The sequence below is a fragment of the Cavia porcellus genome, unplaced genomic scaffold (assembly GCF_034190915.1).
Source record: "Cavia porcellus strain 051 isolate PalLab524CR breed Dunkin Hartley unplaced genomic scaffold, mCavPor4.1 scaffold_9, whole genome shotgun sequence".
Lineage (NCBI taxonomy): Eukaryota > Metazoa > Chordata > Mammalia > Rodentia > Caviidae > Cavia > Cavia porcellus.
Window position 1 is genome coordinate 55209754 of NW_026947492.1, and position 22519 is coordinate 55232272.

General features: G+C 37.6%; 1 protein-coding gene and 1 long non-coding RNA gene across 2 annotated transcripts in view; both read left to right on the top strand.

Annotated features, from left to right (window-relative positions):
• Positions 1 to 22519, top strand: part of Gab2 (GRB2 associated binding protein 2) — a 187797-nt gene that overhangs the window by 14228 nt on the left and 151050 nt on the right. The window lies entirely within an intron of this gene.
• Positions 30 to 22519, top strand: part of LOC134477686 (uncharacterized) — a 105432-nt gene continuing 82942 nt past the window's right edge. Inside the window, exon 1 of the long non-coding RNA XR_010049827.1 lies at positions 30 to 21177. This is a non-coding gene — a long non-coding RNA (uncharacterized LOC134477686). The remainder of the gene's footprint in view (positions 21178 to 22519) is intronic.

A 22519-nucleotide genomic window follows, 5' to 3' on the forward strand; every position in this document is an offset into this window, starting at 1 on the left:
GGAGAACTTCTTTGAATAGGAGGTGAGGACTTGAGTGGACTCAGAAAATTAGGGGTGTGAAAGAGGTAGGGCATGTAGGATGCAGGGGCCTACAAGCCGTCCAGCGTGACACCTCAGAAAGCGCTCTGATGGGTAAGTAAAGAGCTGAGGGGGATATTCCATATTTGATGGTAAGATGACATTTTTTGATGAAGAAAATTACTATCACGTAGTAAATCTGTGCCTGTCTTATAGCAGCTCCTTCAAGTGAAGGATCAGTGGTAGTTTGGGTTTGGTAGGTGGGTTGGTTTGTCTTGCTGTGTAGTCCAAGCCCTGGCGAGTAGGCCTGAACTCTCAATCCTCCTGCCTCAGTTTCCCAAGAATATAGTCATGTGCCACTATGCTTGATTTCAGTGATGCGTTGATAGTGTTTACCTTCAAAAGCCCTCGTAAAATTTCAGTAGCTTTCGCATCCTTGAGCAAATGACTTCATTTTCTGATGCTACTTCTTTGTCTGTAAAAGTGAAATAATGATTCTTACTTCACTGGGCTTGAGAATTTACCGCCCTACCTCTGAAAGTAATCTTACCACAGTGTCTAACTGAGAGTAGGTATGTAGAATGGGGGTGAGGTTGATAACCTACTTATTAAACATTTCCTAGGAAGTGCAAGCATGAGGCATAAGTGTGTTCATATCCCTTTAAGATCAGAGCCAGACTCCAAGTTTACAGTGCCAGATAAGTGAAATTCCCAAACCAAATATCATCACATCAAGTTCCAGAGAATTCACTTTTCCTGAAAAAGACATCTGAAAGGTCCTCTGATCTCAGGGAATGGAAATTAAGCTACACAGTGATTTGTCTGCAGCTGTAACTTTGGCCTGCCCATAGGAAGTGTACGTGTTGGTGCATGTAAACATCAACATGGGAGATTCTGGAGCCCATAGATGAGAAGAGTTTAAAGTGCAAAAGCTTCCCACTTCCCAAGGAAGTGATAACCCTTTAAACTCAGCTGGGAGCACTTTCTCTCCAGGCTCCATTGGGGCCTCTTCTGGACTTGCTTCCAAGGCCTCCTTTTCACCTCTAGTTTGGCATTCACATTGGCTTCTGTAGGTTTTCCTTTGCCAGACTGAGCACTTTTCCTGTAGTGGGAACATCTCAACTTCTATCTTAGTGCAGGCTTGGTGCTACTTGTTGGGACCAGATTTTAATCATGTTACTTTCAGAGTCATTGCCATTTATTTATTATAACTATTCTTCCCAATTTTATGCTTGCTTCTTTTAACTTATTTACTAGTTGTTAAAATAATGAGTGGATTCTCTAATATTCTTCAAAGTGATCAATTAGGGTAGTTTTATATTTAAACATGTTCAATGTGTTTGAATGTATATTTGTTTTCCTTATTGAAATTGAGATCATACTATTGTTAGCTAAAGGGAACCTGTTCAGCTGGGCTTCTAGATCCTTTTGACGTGACATTACAAGTCTTTGTTAGTTGTTGATCAAACTCATGACCTTGTGCTTGCCAGGCAGGCACTTATGCTGCTGAGCTAAATCCCCAGCCCTTGTTTTGCTACTTTATATGGCAAAATGTTCCAGTTTTGTCTTGTACAATACTGACCTAGATTGGAATCAGGTATTTACTCAAAGGACCCTGGTTTCTTTGAGTAACGTGGTACATTAAAAAACCCTACATGCGCCATTTGTGGACTACAGAGGAAAGAGAACAAGAAGTCACCAAGAAGGAGGCCCTCCCTGCTAACCAGCATCATGCATGTGGGGAGGAAACAAGAAGAGCCAGCCCTGCTCCCACCCCTTTAAGCAACTGGATGATCTGGAGAAACACAGGCTGACATGATAACTATTGAGGTGAAATGCAATTTGATGCTTGTAGTGTTTGGTGTTTCACTGACTTTGTAGGTCTAGGGCCGATGACCTGATCCATCTATTTAGAGCATCATAGGTATGCACTGTGGCATCAGTGGGGGATCTTCTTCTGAAGGTGATAGCCATTTTAAATTTCCTATCATCTTGTTTTGAAATCCTGTATCATTTTCATTTTTTGTGGGGTTGGGTTTTATTGTTTTGTTTTGTTTCATTTTGTTATATTGGATGGCATGAGTAGCTATTTCAAAAATAGCAAAATATATTATGGTACAAATTTCAGATTTACTATTGTCTTGTTTTGAATTCTTTTATTACAGTCATTGTTTTTTTAATACTATTCTGTTCTGTTCTGTTTGATTTTTTACTGTGTCTAAATGTGTCTGCATCTATTTTGAAGACAAGAAGAAGCATTATGGTAACCATTGTTAATTTTGTATTGTTTTGAAGTCCTGTGTCACTTAACACTGTTTTTTCTGATTGGCTTTATTCTGTTTTATTTTTCTTGGTTTTATTCTCTTTAAAATAAAAACAAAAAGTTTTTAAAAACCTACATGGGATCAGATGTTTGCCAGCTGTTCCTCAGACAAAGGATTACTATTGAGAACATAAAAAGAATTCAAAAAAATTAGTCCTCCAAAATTTAAAGACCCAATCCAAAAATGGGCAGCTGAGGTGAATACACACTTGTCAGATGAAGAAATACAAACTGCAAATAAATATATGAAAAAATGTTCAACATCACTGGTCATTCAAGAAATACAAATTAAAACAACACTGAAATTCCACCTCATCCCAGAAAGAATGGCTATTATTAAGAAATCAACTGCTAACAAATGCTGGATAAGCTGTGGGGAAAAAGGAACTCCTCTCTATTGTTGGTGGAAGTGTAGACTGGTGCAACCACTATGAAAATCAGTAAGGGAATTCCTCAAAAAACTAGAATTGGAGATCCCATTTGACCCAGCTATTCCTCTTCTGGATATCTTACCAGAAGAATTAAAAACATCATACCATAGAAATACATGTGTACCCATATATATAGCAGCACAATTTGTAATAGCTAGATCTTGGAAACAACCTAAATGCCCATCCACTGAGGAATGGATAAAAAGGATGTGGTATTTTTATACAGTGAAGTACTACTCATCCATAAAGAAGGATAAACTTGAGACTTTTATAGGTAAATGGATGCAGTTTGAGACCATGATCATTAGTGAAATAAATCAGCTACCCATATGTAAACTTCATATTGTCTCACTAGTGTGAGAAGCTAAAAAAAGATACTTAAGACAGTTATACTACTCTCTGAGCTTACTGAAGAGAAAGATTTGTGCTAGTATTGCTCGATTAAACATAGATGTCTTGTACTCTGAGTAACTGATTTGAAGATAACCATATGCAATTTATATACACCATTGTTATTCCCTAATTGTTGTGTTTGGAAACTTTTTTTTCTCTTTAAAAGAAAAAGCCCTACAAAGGGCTGGATATATAGTGCAGTGGTACAGTGCCTGCAATTTTTGGTACCAAAAAAAAAAAAAACAAACCTTACAAGCACTAGGATATTGTAATTACTGGTCTTGAGTTAGGCACACACTTAAATTTTACATGGTTATAATCAGAATGATGTATCATTTTATACTCTGCTTTTTTCTATAAATTACCATTGTAAATGTGTTTATTTAGTCCTGTATATTTTTCTAATTTTTAATTATAAAAAGATTTGATCATATAGTAAATAAATAGTATACTGAATAGATTCACATGGTTTCACATATTGTCAAGACTTTGTCACATTTGTTGCATTTACCCGTTTTAGCATTTGTTTGCTAGAATATTTTAAAGCAAATTTGAGACATGTGCATAAGTCTATAAATACCATTTGAGTGAATGTCCCGTACCTTATATATACACCCCCACCCAAGTTAGACATTTGTCTGACTTCCACTTGCTCACTATTATGTATAGCACAAGCCTGATATGGCATGTGGGTGGCACTCCTTCTGAGAGTTTCACCTGGGTGGATCAGCCATAGCCTGTAGGTATTGACCATCATCACAGTTTCTTTGGAAGATTTCTTGGACAGTGTATTTTCTTATCCTGTCTTGGGAAGCATACCAGTTGAAGCGCTGCTGGCTTGCAAAAGAAAGTGCTAGGTTTTATATATAGTACAGAAGCTAGTTTTCTTGTGAGAGTTACAGAAATGGATCTGAGGACTGAGGATGTAACTCAGTGGAATAGAACACTTGTGAGGTCCTGGGTTCAATTTCAAACACACACACACACACACACACACACACACACACGAGTCTATTTTAATGTTTTAGGTTTTTAGACAAGAAAATTGATTATAGGTTAAATATGTACCAACTTTTTAAAATGCCAACAGAGACTACAGTGGGTTGAAGTTAAAGCCTTTTAGAAGTCTGTCAAGACATTGTCATTAACAAATGATGAGAGTTCCCTATGTACATGTTCACCTCAGTGCTTATAGTCATGTTAAAGAAGCCACTTTAACTGTAATACCAGGAGTCCGTATCATACAGATAGTAAAAACCAGTGCTGTAAGTTTCTAGAAGGGATTGATGTATCACCAGTGAGTTCAGTGTTGTGAGATCTACATATGGATTTTACCTGTTGGATAATCTGCCATCTCTTGTTTTCAGAGACCTCATACTTCTTATACTTCTTAGGACTCAATTTGTGTGTTACTCTGAGGAAACTTTTTTTGTCCCACCTTCCCATCAGAGTGAGTTACGGAATTCCTTTACTGTCCTGTGTTGTTGCTCTGTCTTGGTGCTATTCAGTAACCACTGGCTTATGCTTTTGTTCAGACCAATAGCTTCTACCATGCACATGGTGCTTTGTTGATCTTTGGTACCTGAAGCACACTAAGTTATTGGTTAACTAGTACAGCATTTTATATACATCTAAATTTTGAACAAATATTAATGCTGAGTTTGATTATATTTCTCTGAGAAGAGCTTGAGCTACAAATGAATTGAAGCATGATTATTGCTTTCTGGGGGCAGCCAGCATGGGCAGAGAGAACCAGACAGATCCACCTCTGCCTGCCAGGCACCTCCACTGGAAGTCCCCTTTCTGTGGGCAACCAGTGCAGACAGAGAGAACTAGACAGATCCACGTCTGTCTGTTGGGTGCCACCACAGGAAGACCCCTTCCTGTGAGTGGCCAGCACAGGCAGAGAAAACCAGCAGATCTGCCTCCACTTGCTGGACACAGGTACCAGAGGGCCCCTTCCTGCAGGTGGCCAGTGCAGGCAGAGAGAGCAGACAGATCTGCCTCCACCTGCTGAGCAGTGCCACCAGAAGTCTCCTTCCAGCACACAGCCTGCAGGATCAGGGAAACTCAACCAGGTAAGCCCTGTGCACCTGTAGGCTGCCACTGGAGGCCCTTGGTTCCTTTGAGCAGCCATCACCCACCAGGAGAGTCAGAAAAACACCCCTGTGTGCCTGCCACCATCGCGGAAGTCCCGGTGTAGGTACACAGGCTGAGAGAAGCACCTCACCTCCAGGCATCCCTGATCATCAGGAAGCCCCAGTGTTGCTGCACAGATCTGCCCAAAGCCCTGCTACCACCCTGTAAATCGGAGGTCAGAGGAACCCAGATGCCTATCCCATTCTCCTACACTGTGGAAGGGATGCCAGCTAGTACCTGGGGCCCCACAACTACCTTGTTGGGAGGAACCCAGGAGATGTTGAGACAAAAGAACAAAAGGCCATCTCAGACCTCCAGCCCACACAGAACAAGTCTGGGAGATACCGTCATGGAAGAAAATGGAAGTCACACACCTGAAATCTCTGAGGGGATAGCAACAGAGATAAGGAAACAACTTCATGAGATTGTGAAAGCAATCCAATCAGATATAATGTCTCATGTGAAAGAAGAAATCACAAACTTACTGAAAGAATTGCTCAGCATGTCTAAAGAAGATGTAGATAAAAAAAGAGGAGCATAGGAAAATGGTGGAAATCTTGAGTAAATATAAAAAAGAATTGCAATGCATGAAACTGATTCAAAGAGAGATCCAGAAAATTAAAAAGTCAATCAAAAACTGGCAAAACTACTTGAAAGAGACTGAAGATAGACTTTCAAACCTTGAAGATAAGATTGCAGCTACCGATCGTGAAAGGAAATATCTCCTAAAAATAACAAGGAATCACGAAATAACAATTCAGTGGCTGCAAGATGACACAATGAAGCATAATTTAAGAGTGATAAGTGCCCTGAAGAAGCAGGGGTCAACACAAATGAAATTAAAAGGTTACTTACAGAAGTAATAGCACAAAGCTTCCCAAACATGGGGTAAAGGATCTGGCATTCAGATAAGTGAGGCATATAGAACACCAGGTAGCCATAACCAAAGTAAAGCTACACCCAGTCATATAATGATCAATATCCCAGAAATTCAGCATAAAAACAATGTTAAAAGCTGTTAGAGAAAAGAAACAGATCACCCATAAAAGAAAGCCAGTCAGAATCACAGCAGACTTAGCAACACAAACCATCAAGTCAAGAAGAGTTTGGAGTGAAGTGTTTCAAACCCTGAAAGAAAACAATTTTCAACCCAGATTGATATACCCTGAAAACCTCCCTTTCAAAATTGATGGAAAAATAAGATACTTCCGTGATAAAGAATAACTGAAGAATTCATGACCACCAAGCCAACCCGACAGGCAGGGCTAAAGGATATTCTAGAGAGAGATAAAGATGACCGTGGTTCCAGGAATAGCAGCAAAGGAGGATCGCCAAACAGGCCAGGCAGTTAAATGAGGGGGAAAAGTGGAGGGCCAACAACAGGGGATAGCATGGCAGAGACAAACCAATGTATGCTGGTTGTAACCGTTAATGCAGAGGCCTCAGTTCAGCAATAAAAAGAAACACAGGGAGAGTGGATCAAGAAATAAGATCCATTGGTACTGTGTACAAGAAACACATTTACCTGGAAAAGAAGTTCATAGACTGAAAATGAAAGGAGAAAAACCAGTTGTTCCATGTGACAGGAGACCAGAACAAAAACAAGGGTAACTTGCCCATCAACTGAAGAATGCGTAAGAAGTGGTATTTTCATGCAGTGGAAAGCTACCCAGCTATAAAGTAAAGTAATCTGGAGAATAGATACAACTGGAGATCATGTTCATGAGCAAGTCAGTTTGAACTCACACGTAAAACCCTGGCATAAAAAACAGAAGGAGTTAATCCAAAAGCAAAATAGTTACTGTAAGAGTGATAGGGGAGGAAACACCTGGGACAGAACCGCTGTTAATTTCTTACTGTCTTGTGTTGAACTCTTGTATTGTTTGCACAATTTTGTTAGGTTTGGCTTTGTTCTGTCTTGTTTTGTTAGATTTTACTTTGTCTGATGATATGGCCAGCTATTTTGAACAAAATGGGATATATTATGTTAATCATGGTTGGCTTCCTATTGTTTTGAAGTCTTAAAATGCTTTCATTCATTTGTTTAGTTGGTTTTTTTCTGTTTTGTTTGATTTTATTATGTGTGATGGTATGAAGAAAACAAACCATTGCTGATATTCTATCATTTTGTTTTGAAGTCCTATCATGCTTTTGTTCTTCTGTTTTGATTGGTTCTATTCTGTTGTGTTTTATTTGATTGTATCATATGTGATGGTATGGACAACTTGTTTGAGTAAAAAGAGATATTATAGTAGCCATTTATCATTTCCTGTTATATGGTTTTGAAATCCTGTAATGCCGTCATTATTTTGAATGACTTTATACTATTTTGCTATGTTTGATATTATTGTGTGTGAAGGTATGGTCAAGTATTTCAAAGAAAACAAGAGACATGGTAACCCCTGTTGATGTCCTCTTGTTGTGAAGTCCTGTGTTGCTTGCATTGTCTGTTCTGATTTTCTTTGTTCTGTTCTGTTTTGTTTTGATTCATTCTCTTTAAAATAAAAATTTTTTTTTAAAAACATGATTGCCACAGCAACAGGTTTTGGGAACTTCCATGGGATAAGATATAAAGAACTGAATTTTTTGTTTTTTGGTCACATAAATTCTCCTTTAATAGTTATTCTAAATATATTCACACATACAAAAAAACCAGATAGAAATTGTAAGACTCAATTTGGACATGACTCTCTACAATACCCAAACTGTCCAACAGCAAAGGTGTTTGTTCTCAACTGAGCATGGTGTTATCTGCAAACACAGGGTATCATAGAAGAGATGCAATGGAACATGGACTACATCTAAAGATACCCAAGAACTCACACCAGACATCTCAAAGACTTTCGTGTCTTTTGAAACATGAAACTCCAGAGTCCTTTGGTCACTGACATTTACTACGATCTTCCTGCCTAATGTCCCAAAACCTACTAACAGGCCCACTTCTCTTTGTTCCCTACAGATGACCTTTTCACCCTCTGTCTGCCTATACCACGATGCAACAAATTCTAGACCATAGTGCCTTTACATAAGCCTGGTGGTCCCACCTGGCTGTTCCTTACAGAAATATTAATAAATAACACCTGAAATTCTCTACCAAAACCTAAACATTAACAGCTCAGTCTATTTTCTAACGTGTATTTTTTCTGTTTATGTGTACTTCAAATACACATATACGAGAGATTATACTACCCTTTGTACCTTAATTTAATACACTGAAAATGTTTCCCTCTGTGTCAAACAGTCTTCTAATATGGCTTATAATTACTACTTGGGCAGAATGACTTTTCTCAATATGTGTAATAAAAAAACACTTTGAACATTTTTACATGGCCTTGATGTTGATTGGTTTTTATTATTTAACCAAAATATATAAGTAAAAACTTTGAATTATAAACATTATTTGCACTTATTTCTCTTGCACAATTATAAGACCAAAACACATTTATAAATTAATATAAAATATCAAAACCAATGTAATTCACACTAACAACAGTAAATGTTTTGCAAGAACTAAACTGGTAGTTAGAAACATGAATATGACACTTACTCCTGTGGAGCCTGTGTGTTCTAAGTCTCATTCTTTTCTCCCACTGTATTTCTATCTTTGAACGTCAGTGAAACCTTACTTTTGTATAGCACGTCATTTGGCTTTTAATTGATATGACCATACTAACTATGTATCATCACCTCTGTCCTTTGTTACTAATTATTAGTGTGTGAAAACTAAAGAACTTACTGTTTGATCTCATTAAGACTTAAAATGCAGTGGGGGGGGGCTTGAGGTGGGACTTCATGGTAGAGTTCTTGCGTTGCATTTGCAAGACCCTGCGTTGGATCCCTACCACCAAAAAAAAGCAATGTGGAACAGCAAGGGTCAGAACTTTCAAGATGATCATTCAGATACTAAAACCTACACTTAGGTATTTCTAAAGGCATAACTTTATGTTTATGTGTGTTAAAAATCAACATTTAGGTGAAAACTTAAAGATAAAACAAAATGTTCTGAGGTGGATTTACAGATCCCTGAAGATTTGTATTTGAAAAGTCCTAAATAACTGAAAAGCATGAGCTCTGAGGTTAGTCCTGGATTGGAATCCAAACTAAGCCTCTCATGTGCTCTGTGGGCTTGGGCAAGTTTCTTAATCTTTCTGAAGTTTAATTTCGTGTTCTGTAAAATGGAGGTAATGGTAACTCTGATCAACTAATTGGAGGTCCCTCAGAGGTATGCAAATGTGAATCATGTGTTTTTCTAGCCAGAACTCAAAAGGGTGCATGCTATTTTCCCCCTTGCAGTACTGAGAATTTGAGATTGTACTAAGAAGCCCTTCACCCTTGAGCTACATTCTCTACATCTCTTTTTTCTCTTTTCTTTTTCTTTCTTTTGAGTAATGTTCTTGCTTAGTTTCCCAGACCAACCTTGAGTTTGCAGTCCTCTTGCATTAGCTTCCTGAGTAGCTATAATTTAAATGCCCAGCCTCTTCTACAAACCCTTGATTATTTCAGCTCCACTATGGAATGCCCTACCTTGTGCAAACTCACCTTCTCTGTCTTTTAAAGCTGTGGATTCTATTTACCAATTTTGGGTTAACTGGGAAACCCTCACTCAACGTTTGCCTATGTGTTTATGTGGTAGTTTACTGTGATGTTAAATATGATAATGCCAGGCACATTAGAAGCACTCTATAAGTGGTAACTATTATAGTTTGTGTGGTGCCACATCTAACAGTATTTGATGTTTCTTTCCTTGGACATTTAGGTATTTTACCTTTTTATTTTTTTTGGTGATAGACTGAGCACAGGGCCTCATGCATGCTAGGCACACACTTTACCACTGGGATATGTTCTCAGTCCTTTATTATTTTAAATAATGGTACAATAGTCTTTAGAGTATCATACATCTTTACATATACTTTGAGCTCTTTTTTTATTTTTAGTAGCAGGAATTGAATCCAGGACAACTTGCTCTTGCCAGGCAAGGTGCTGTGCCTCTGAGCTACAGCCCAACCTTATACTTATACTCTGGATGAATTCTTATAAATAGAATTTCTAACTCAAAGGATATAGTTAATCATAAGGTTTTTGATATATCATACCAAGTTATCTCTCAAAAAATAATTTCGGCTTTCATGATTCTTTGATATTAGACATAATTTTTAAAAACATTTAAGAATATGATTTGAAATTTGTTTGGTTGCTACTGAGTTTGAATATATTTTCATGTATTATCAACTTGGATTTTTTAATGAATTGCTTATTCAGGTGTTAGATACTGTGTTACCTGACACCTACACCTTAAAGGAAAGGTTTACTTGGCTCACAGTTTCAGAGGATTCCATCCATGGTTGTCTTCTTCAGGGCAGAAACATCATTGAACAACAAAATGCTTAGTTGTTAGCAAAGCAGGGAAACAGTGTCAGAGAGAAAGTTATGAGAGCAAGATCTACCAAGATATACCCAGAAATGGGTATATTTTTCCCACTTCCCAAGATAATCAAGTTGACTGTATTAACTAGCTGGATACTTTGTGATGTAAATAGCTAAAGTATTTAGAAAGATCAAATGGCATCAGGCATTATGAAAAGAGAACTAGGATAACTTGAGCAGGAACTCTCCAAAGCAGGGAAAGATAATGAACCTGATCAGATGTCTTGTTAATTTAATGATTCCTTTTTTGACACCTATAGAATTGTGATTCTATTGATTTCTCCCATCTAGCATTTTGGTCTTAAAGCAGTTTCAAAGTCTACCTCAGCTGTGCCCCACTTTGTGGCACTCCTTGATTTCCTCCTAAACAAAATTTGTCTTCCCACAGCATCCTGCCATACCTCTATATGGCTCTTTTTTACTTTTTTAAGAGGTTTTTTTGGAGGGGGAGGTCTGTTTCTTTTTTGAAACAGGGTCTTGCTGTGTAGCCCAGGGTGCCCTTGAACTTGCACCAATCCTCCTGCCTCAGTCACCTGTGTGCTGGTATTACCGGCAGATGCTACCGTACCTGGCCTGTGGGGCTCTTACATATGCAGTGCAACTTTAAAAAAAAAGTCTCACCCTTTAATTATGTGAACTCCTCAAGGGAAGCCATTTTTCTTTTTTGACCTAGCATGTGGCATGTAGGCACTCAAGCAGGAGATAAGGTTGTGAGAATTGTTGCAAGAATGTAGTATAGTCATTAATTCCACTTGGAGTGGGACAGTGTCAGAAAGCTAGACAGATCATGAGAAATTGAGCTGGGGTGTAAAGAATGAGTAAGAGTTCAACAAATAGGCAAAGAATGTTTTAGATCATGACAACTGCTTATACCAAAGGTCTTAAGATGTGAGCATATGGATGCTGAACAAAGGTATATGGATAGGAATGATGAACATTAAATTTAGATGATCCAATCTGTTGTCCTCATTACTCCTATCTTTATTACCTTTGTTCCCCATGATCCTTTTGCTTTGTCTGGAAACTCTTCTCTTTCCCCTAACTGCTTAAATCCTATCAGTCATTCAAAAATGTTACTGGGTGCTTAATATGTTCCATGCACCAAGGGAAAGGATCAAAAATGGTTTCATGGACAACTCTGAATTGTATCATGAGAATGTTAGTTCCAACCTGCAAAGTGAGGTAAAGGAATAGTACCTTACTCAGATTTCACTGAATGATTCCAGTTCCTCCTGAGAACTGAAACATTTTCTGTTGTAGCATTTATAGATAAAATAGATATTCTTAACAATCAAGAGTGTTACAGTGTATTTATTCACCAGTAGTTAGGATAATAGATTCTTTCAGACTAGGATTAGACAAAGAAAATAGTTTTATAATTTTCTATAGCTAAACCAACTGCTTCTTTCTCAGTTCTTATCTGTTGCTTTAGAAACTTGCATCATAATAAATCTTTGGACTTGATAAAGCATGCTTGAAACTCAGTGATGTGAAACAGCCATTTTATTTTGCTCACAGCTTTTTTGGGTCAGGAGTTCAGACAGAGCACAGCAGGAATTTGTGCCCCATGATACCTAGGGCCTCAACTGGGAAGGGTTGAATGACTTAGGATAGCTTCACTGCTAGGAGCTGCAGTAACCTGAAAGTGTCTTCTCTCCCATGCCCGTCACCAGGGCAAAGATAAATCAAGGCTGGCCTCACCTGGGGCCTCTTGATTGGACGCCTGGAAGGAACCTCTCCTACAACCTGAGGTTCCTCAAACCATTTGGTCTCAGGTAACTAAGATGTACTTCTTGGTAGTTCAGGGGCTGCAAAAGTGAATGTTTTAGTGGCTAAGATGGAAATTTCAGGCCTTTTATTTTATTTTATTTTATTTTATTTTTTTGAGACAAGGTCTCGCCATTGAACTCATTTTGTAGCCCATGCTGATCTTGAATTCACAGCAATCTTCTTGCCACAGCCTTCTGAGTGTTAGGATTACAGGTATGTGCCTCCATGTCTGGCTAGGCCTTTTAAGATAAATGATCTGGCATTTGAAGTTGCATATTGTTAATGTTTGCTACACTGTATTGGTGGAAAGAGTTACAAGTTCATTTAAAGGAAAGGAAAGATAGGTTTCCAACCTCTTAATAATTGGAGTGTGGACAATTTGTAGCCTTAAAAACCTGCTACAATAATTATTTGTCAGGACAGTCTGCTTTATATCTTTTCAAACTTAACTTCTTTAACAAGGCTCCTTGTATGAAACAGTATGTCCTACACACTACCCTTTCTCCATTCCGTAATCTTCTTTAGTTGGGAACGAGACTTTTTTTCTGTATTAACTGTCTCCAAATCATCATCAGTTGAGAACAATGTCTGGCAAATCATTGCTATTTCATAATATTACTGGCTAGTGGAAGAGAGTGCTTACTGTGTTTCTGTGAGTTGGAGAGGAGAGGGTATCTATAAGGCATCTGCTGCATCATCATCTAATTAAGAATGTATCCTGGAGTCATCTGTTGAGTCATAATTAATTTTTCCTTCAGTAGTCATGTGCAGAGACTGACTATGGAGGTGGTACTGCACATTTGTTTCCAAGACTGTGTACACTGAGAACTCTGTTTCAACCACAGATCTCTGCTGGCCTGCCAGTCTCTTAGCAACTTCTAGACGCCCTGCATGCCTTCTTCAGGCTGCAAAGACTAAACGGTGCTACCCGAAGCTCTTCTTTTTGCTTCTTCCGCCTGCTATATCTGAGCACTTGCCATTCTTTTTTGTCTTTTTCCTTTTTATCGGTACTGGGGATCAAATTCACAACTGCCTGCTTGCAAGGCAGGTGCTTATGCCGCTGAGCTAAATCCCCAGCCCCTAGCACTTGCCATTCTTTACTGGCAGAGAATGAGATGATGAATGAACTTAGTAGTCTGCAACCCACTTCCATGTTATCTCTGGAAAAATAGAGTCTTGTTTTGTTTTGTTTTTTTGGATACTGTGAGTTGAACTCAGAACCTCGTGCTTGCCAGGCAGGCGCTGCACCACTGAGCTAAAACCCTGGCCTCAAAAACAGATTTAATATATCTGAAGCTCTAATGCTATATGAGTTATACCCATTTTGGAGGAGTGTCTGTAGAGGGGATGTGTGAAAGAGAATCATGTTTTGGTTCTTTTGTCCTGCTCTCTTTTGTCTTCATAGGGCCAGAAGGTGCAGGCTTCTGTTTTACTTCCCTTCCCACGTGGCCAGGGCTTCTAGGTAATATCCTGCTTTCCAGCCTCTCAACTGCAAGTCGGGAGGCATTTCATATATGGAGTACATGAGGAAAACCACCCAGTCAGTACAAGGACACCAATTAGGAAGCTTTCAAAAATACTTTAATTCTGTGTTATATTGAGGTCCAGAGTAAAATGGTCTAAGGTATGGCTAAATGTAGTTACAGCCTGACTAGCTTCCTTCTGCCAAACTTTATCTTCACATTCCAGCACTGTAAAGGAGTTTGGAGAGTATGTATCCAGAAAATTTAGGGTCATCACTGTGACTCTTTATGTGTTGGCTTGTCCTTGTTGCTGACTTTAGGAGTATGTTCTTGAGTCTCCGTTTTTCTCGCTTTTTTGTTTTTGTTTGTTTTTATTTTTGGTACTAGGGATCAAACTCATGACCTTGTGCTTGCCAGGCAGGTGCTGTGCCACTGAGCTATATCCTCGGCCCTCTATGCATAACATTAAGATATGCCAGCAGTCTTCTGATAGCAGCCATTACAAGTTAATCATGTTAGAAGACAAGACCCTACGATATACATTCTGGTTCGATAACTGCCAGTTGTTGAAGTTCTATGCTATATACAAAGTTGTGTTTTTATTAATAGTGTTATATAATGATATATTCAGTTATACTATGTCTGATGATATAGCCAGTTCTATTGAAGATAACAAGAGACAACACAGGAACTATGGTAGAAGTCCTTGCACAATGGTCTTATATGTCTTTTTTGTTTCATGTGTTTATAGGAATATGTTTTGTTCTGTCTTGCTTTGTTTCGCTTCTACCTCTAATATAGAAAGAACAGAAATACATGCTAAGACTCATGCATGTGTAGAATCTATAAACAGTTTATGAGAGCTGATCTTATGACACATGATGAAATGAACAGATACTTTGAGGAAAAAGAGTCACTAAAGAACCCAGTGCTGACTCTGGTGTGTCATAATGTGAAACCCAGCAATAGTATTATTCTCTGTTCAGAGTGATATTAGCCTGCTTGGGTTTTTTCTTTCTCAACACAAATGAAGATATGGATAACTGCATGTATGTTTAAGTGTATAGGATTGATAACCATATTTCTAAGTTTTTATTGAACAGTTGAACAGAACTGTTTGCAGTCTCACTATTTGAATTCTCACTTTACATGTTCCATTTTTGTATCTTGAATAACTATTTGTAAAATGACAATATGTAAACATCAACCAGTGATTTCTTACTGTTTATTTTTTCTCTGAATGCATGTATTATTTCTACCTATTTTCTGTTTTGTTTAGTCTTTCTTTAAATAAAATTAAAAAAAACAAGTTAATCATGTTAAATCTTGATTATTAAATAGATATTTAGATGATTTACAGGAAAACTTCATTCCAGTCCATTCTTTGTAATGGTTCCTAACACTAAATATTTCCAAATGACCTAGTGAACTTTAAAAAAAAATTTTTTTTTTTAGTATCAGCCTGCTCTTTTCTGGTGATTTTTTTTTTTTTTGGTCTTTTTCATTTTCATTTTTATCGGTACCCAAAATCAAACTCACAACTGCCTGCTTGCTAAACCCCCAGCCCCAGCCTGCTCTTTTCTAAGCAAATCAGAATCTCGGAGAGATAGAGCCCAAGGTGTTTTATGTTGTTTAAAAGTTCTTCACTGGACTTTTCTGATTAAAACCTCTGGGAAGAAAAATATTGGCAATACAGTTTTGTTCTAGGAACAAGTCTTTTTGTGAGACTATCTAATTTGGACTTGACCAGATTTACTGCTTGCTGCTGTGTGTTCCAAAGCAGCAGCTTTCTAACCCTGTTATCCCAGTCTGTTTGTAAACAAGTGCCTTCTTATTTGCATGAACTTTCCTATTAAGGTTTTTGGTTAACTGAATTGGTTCTTGGTGAACTCTGAGCCAGTAAATACTGTGCTCTTTTGTTTCTGCACATGGGGTTTGTGGTGTTAATGTCAATTTCTCCTTTAAAGCTACCTTGTTTGAACTACTGAGTTTATGTGTGATGGTGCATACGAAAGGATCTGTATCATTCTGAAGAGAATAAGGTAGTATTATAGTATTATCTTGGTTTAAAATTACTGTGCGTCAGGTGCCTAAAATACCTGTGGTATGTGGGAACCTCTTGTAGGCATTGCGAGGAATTAAGGTGGTATAACAAGGAATCATCCTAAACTGATGATATTGGTGATCTCTGGATTTGCGTGGGAGTGATGGTGAAGGAGCCTTCCACTTTGTGGTGTCTCATTTTAAAAAAAATGATAGCTTTGTTGAGATATAATACATACCACAAAAATCTTCATTTTAAAGTATATAATCAATGTTTTCAGTATATTCACAAAATTGAACAATCAGCACCACTGATTGTAGAGCATTCTCATGCTAAAAAAAAAAAACAAAAAAAAACCTCATAGGCAGATGCTGTCCATTTTCCCAACTGCAGTCCCTGGCAGCCATTCTTCTGCTTTCTGTCTCTATCGACATTTCATATAAATGGAATCATGCAAGATATGGCTTGTTTTCTGACCTCTTTTGGTTACCAGTGTTTTCAAGTCCCTTTCATGTCGTGTTGTATATCAGTACTCCATTCCTTTTTATCACTGAATAATATCCCATTGCATGAGTATTTTGTTTATTCATCTGTTGGTGGGTACTTGAGCTGTTTTCACTTTTTTATTTTAAATAATGTCTCTACTAAACATTCAAGTACAAGATTTTGCATAGAGATATGTTTCAGTTCTCTTGGTTTTATGCCTAGGAATGGAGTTGCTGGATCACATGATAACTCGTTTAACTTTTTGAGGAACTACCAGACTCTCCATTTCTAAATGAAAAGGACATAGATTCACCCTTCATTTTAACCTCAGATGTTTCTCCAAAGTGAAATATCACCTTCCCCATTGTGATCTCAGAGCATGTAAATGAGACTCACTACTAAAACCCACTGCATTGTATCAACAAGTTAGTAATGTGTATATCTTGTTCCTGTTGGATTAGGAGGACCTTATGGGCAAACACTAGATCTTATGCTGTTTGTAAAATCTGCAAAGCAATGTATGTACTTATTATATATACTTATTGTATATATTTGAATTGTGGTATGTTGACATTCTTAGACTTTCCAAATTGATTTCAAGAGGAAAAATCTTTTCTGACCAAAACTTTTGTAGGTTACTTCTTAGGTGAAGTTTCTCATTATTCTGTTTCTACTAAAAGAAGTATGGTTTAAGGCAAAATAAGTGTTAACTTTTTTTTTTCCAGACAAGGTCTTGCCTTACAGTTCAGGCTGGCCTTGAACTTGTAACCCAGGCTGGCCTCAAACTTGTGGCAGTCCTCCCACTGCAGCCTCCTGAAAGGATTACAGGCATGTGCAACCATGCTTGCTGTATTTAAACAAAAGAAGCTACGGTGGGAATAGGATCACGTTATTACTTAATTTGAAGTTATATTCTAGAAAGATTTACATAGCTCTCAGGTAAGGTTTCGAGAGAGCATTTGGGTAAAGATAAATTATATTTTGAGATTATATTGTGAGCCCCATCTGTAAACAATTAGCGTTATACAATAGCATCATATATTGAGTACTTACTACCTATGAGGCACCATTTTGAGCTTATCCTGTATATTATCTTCAAAGAAGTCCTAAAAGACTTATTTTCTTTTTTGTAGATAATGAACAGAGAATTTAGGAAAACTATGTATTTTTCCCATTAGAAAATAAAGTAACCAGATTTTGACTGGAGCAATCTTTCTCCAGTGCTTTGTATATAAATTAACATCTGTTTAAGTCAGACAGATAAGCGTTTAAATCCTGGCTGTACTGTATAATAAGAATGTGACCTGGGACAAGTTATTTAGCTTTCCTATACCTCACTTTCCACATAGGGATGGTTGGAAGATTGTGAGTAAAATTCCTCATTGTGTTTTAATTCCTACAATTTCTTTGTATTTTTTAATTAACATTGACAGTGGTGAGATATGATAATGATGGCAGATTTCAACTACAGTCACGTGCTGCATAATGGTATTCTGGAAAGCAGACTACATATATGACATTGGTCTTATAAGATTGTAATGAACCTGACTAATTTCTATCAATATTTTCAGCTGTATCTTTTCTGTGTTTACATACATAGATGCTTACCACTATGCCACAGTTCCCTACAGTACAGTATCATGCTATACAGATTCGTGCCCAGGAACAGTAAACTGAACCATAAATGCTAGGGATGTGGTAGGTTACACCATCTAGGTTTGCATAAGTATATTCAGTGATGTGCACATAAGGATGAAGTTGCCTAATGATTCACTTCTCAGAACACATCTTCATCACAGTGTAACTTATCACTGTGTGTTTTTTTTTTAACTTATCACTGTGTTTGATTTGAGGGGGTGATTATATGCCAATAAGGTGTTCAACACATCTGTTTCTAGTCATAGTGGTAACTTTGCTTTCTTAACCCATTAAGAAAGGAACTATTGTTACCATAGACTCAGTTTGGACTCAGTGGGAAAGATCTTGTTAATATAATGACAACTTGAAATCATAATGGTCAGTTTAGTTTGTTTGTAGTAAAAAAAGAAAATAATGCTAGGAATAAAATTTCCAGAAAATGTGAAGAAAACCTTGACTAGTGGCAGTACATCTAGAGATTGCAACCCAAGAGGTCACACCAGATAAGGAATAGCCAGAACCTTAGAGCCCTTTTGGTGTGAAAGAAAGAAGAGCCTTGGTGGTTTTAATATTTTTTGTAGCTGTGCTTTTTTTGTGTGTGTACCTTAATGTTTGAATTGATAAATTCTCTATTTCATGCCTATTTCTTGTGAATAGAGTATCATTCTCTATTTGTCAGGCTTGACCTATTGTCTTTTAGAAGTAGAATACTATTTCTAAAATCAAACTAAAGCTGCTTATTGTTAAGCATGTTTTCTGAGAAACTAAGAGAATCTAAGAAGTCACTATGAGTAAATGAATTATGCCTCATAGCTACCAATTTTGATCTCATATTGTTGATCATGTTGGAGTCCTTGTTACTAGATCTCACAAAGTACATATTTTCTGCTCTGAAACCTACAGGGACTTCATTAGAACTGATGGAACAATATTTTCCAGTGTTTGGAGTGGTTAGGAAAATTGACTTTATTACGGCTAAGGGGCTAATGATTACAACTGACTTTAAAAAGGAAAGAATAAGTCATTTTCTATGCATAGTGACTTAATTTTGTGTTGGGGACTCTTCAATACAAAGAATAATTACCTCTTAGAAGATCTGTTAGGCATAAAAATGTAAATATTGCTTATTAATTATGCTAGGGGGAAAAGCATAGCTTGAGCTTTCCCCTTGGAAGATCCAGGAAAACTTTGTTTTGGAATACTGTGGCCCTAGCAGAGTATAAAGGAACTACAGCCTTTTATTGTATACGTACAGGATGCTTCTCACTAGGCATGTAAATGCTGGTGCTCAGCCTTCTGGGACCTAGATAGAATGGAATCCATCAATCTCTGGGTAACTGAGGGCCACTGAGAAAAATGCTGCAGTGCTGATGTAAAGTGCCGTGATAGCACAGTAGAGGGTGCAACAAATGGACCGAGGATGGTCAGAGAAGGCTTTGGTGAACTAAAAGCACCGTACGAGTTGGACTAGGAGGAGAAAGGGAAGGTGTTTCCACCCGAGATACGTATTTTACAGAACTGGTCCCTGACATGCTGAATGATCAGGATGAAGCTGAGATCGGGAGGAATTGTGGATTTGGTAGGTAAATGTGTTATGAAATCTTTTATATAGCCAGGTATGGTGGTGCACACTTGTAGTCCCAACTGTTTAGGGGAATGAGTGAGGCAGGAGGATTGAAAGGTCCAGGCCAGTCTGGGCAACTTAATAAGTTGCCATCTCAAAATAAAATAAAAAGGGGATATGGCTCAGTGGTAGACACTTGCCTAGCATGCACAAGGCCATGGGTTTAATCCCCAGTGCTGCAAAAATAAAAACAAAACAACTTTGCAGAAATTAGCGCTTTTTATTCTTTAGGGTGCGGGGAGCTAGAATATGTATTGGTTATTATGCCCTGAACTCACATGCCTGATACAGTATTTATAATTAAATAACTTGGGAAGCATTCCACATTTCTTTTTCTCAGAGACTCCATATGTACAAGCTACACTGAAGACTTCAAAATCATAAACCGTTTAACTTGTTTAGCTCATAGTCCCCTTTTTATCTCTTTTACCTTTTAGTAACATGTTTCAGATGTATGACTTAGAGAAAAGAGGAGGAAAATAAAGATTTGTTGGAGAATAAAAAAGAAACCTTGCACACAAATCTGTTAATATCAATTGGGGGCTAGGAGAACTTTTCTTAAATGTAAAGGCAATCTTATTCTGGGAGTGAAGAAGTCGAGGTTCTTACTCTGTCTTTGCTGTTAAACGAGCTTTGTGCCCTTCACTAGTGTACTATCTGACTTCTGAGGTTCTAGTCCTAGCTCCTCCACTTAGAAGCTCTGTGACAGTGGGTTTTGCCTTCCTAAGTCTGTTTTCTCATCTGCAAAATAGGAATACTAATATTTGCCTTATAGAATTGTTAAGAATAATTGCAGCCCAGGGATTTAGCTCAGTGGCATAAGTGACTGCCTTGCAAGTGTGAGGTTGTGAGTTCAATCCCTGGTACCAAAAAACAAAACAAAAAGAATAATTGCAAAGTACTTAGAATAGTTCTGAGTACCTGTTAAGCTTCCCTTCCCAAATCTATTTATTTATATCTATGTATCTACATAGAATCAACATCTGTAGAGCCTGAATATATATATATATGGTCCAAAGAGATGAACTCTTTCACAGCCTCATACTTACTCAGTGTCAGACGTGGAATTTGGAATTTCTGTTTCTTTCCATTGATAGGTGTTGTTTCCTCTCCTATTGATTCTATCGGAAACATGAGTACAGGCTGGGCCTGATGGTGCACACCTATAATCCTAGCACATGGGAGGGTGAGGAGGACTGTCATGAGTTCAAGGCCATCCTGGGCTACATCGCCTAAAGATCATCTCCAAACAAACAAAAAAAAAGAAAAGAAAAGAAGAGAAAAAGAAACATGGATTCAGTATTGCAAATGGCTAATCCTTTGAAGTGCTAACCCATGGTCCAGAGTGAATCATGTTTTTAGCGACAACATTCACTATTGCCTCTTCCCCTCTAGTTGAGAAAGAGTTAACTCCTTGGGCTGAGGTATGTGTGCTTGCAACTTAGGTATATCTAGACATTGTAGTGTGTCAAAATGCTAAAAGAAATACTTCAGCAGAGTGTACCTGTGGATCTCTAACTGTGTAGATATACAGTGTGGACACAGAAGTATGTGAGACTATAAAAACCTACAGCTAACATCATTCTAGATCATGAAATACTGTTTTGCCCTAAAATTAAGAGTATGGCAAGGTTGTCTGTGTAGTTTTATGTGATGTTGAACTATAGATTTTAACCAGTGTAATACAGCATTAAAAAGACGGTGTGTGGTGGCACATGCTTGTAATCCAGCATTTTGGGATACTGAGACAGTAGGATAGCAGGTTTGAGTCCAGCCTGGGCAACTTGGTAAGACCCTATCTCCAAAATAAAACAAAAGGGTAGGGATATAGCTCAGTGCAAACACCCTTAGTTCAATACCCAAAAGAGAAAAGAAAAAAAAGGCTAATTGTCTTTGTTAGATGACGTGATTATGTACACAGTAATTCCTAAGAAATCTTTCCTTAAAAATATGCTGATGGTACTAAGTGAATTTAGCAAGATCACGGGATTTGAGGTCTGTATACAAACTTCCATTACCAATACATGTAAGTTGCCTAAGAAAACAATAGAGTTAAGTAATACTTATTATAGGGACAGCAGTATAGTTCAGTGATAACTCTTGCTTAGCATTAATGAGACCTTAGGTCCGATTTCCAGCACACCCTCCAAATTAAAAACTCTAACTTTAGTTGTATAAAAATTCATAAAACTCAGGTTTCCTGAGTCTTGATCTATAGCTAGACAATGAGATTATCTTCTCATTGCATTAACAAAAATTTTTATAAAACACTCACTCCAACCAGTAGGAAGTCTATTGTGTTGGTCAACTGGGTGATAAAACCTTTCCTAAAAGGAAGGCATTACCTTGATTATTCCCTATGACTTTGCATTTACACTTATAAAACAAGGCAAGAAGACAGGAAGTCAAGAGGGATTTGCTTTTAATCAGGTCTGTAGTTTCTAGGGTATATTTTGAGATCACTTTGTCATGCCATCCATATCAGCACTTTAATTTGGTACTCACGATGAGTGTTTAGAGTTCATTGATGAACTAGCTTCCCTTTGGCAAATAGTGAAGCCCCTGGAGAACAGTAGTCTTAAATTAGACTGAAGACAAGTAAGATTACAATAAGACGTGATGTGAAAAAGGAGTTATTTATGATGGTTCAACAATGTAGATTCTTAAAAATATGTTCTTTCAATTTTCCTTATGAATACGTAGTAGGCACTTAATGCTTGCTTTCCTTGAAGTCATGTTCTCTTTTCCTTTTTTGCTACCAAGCAG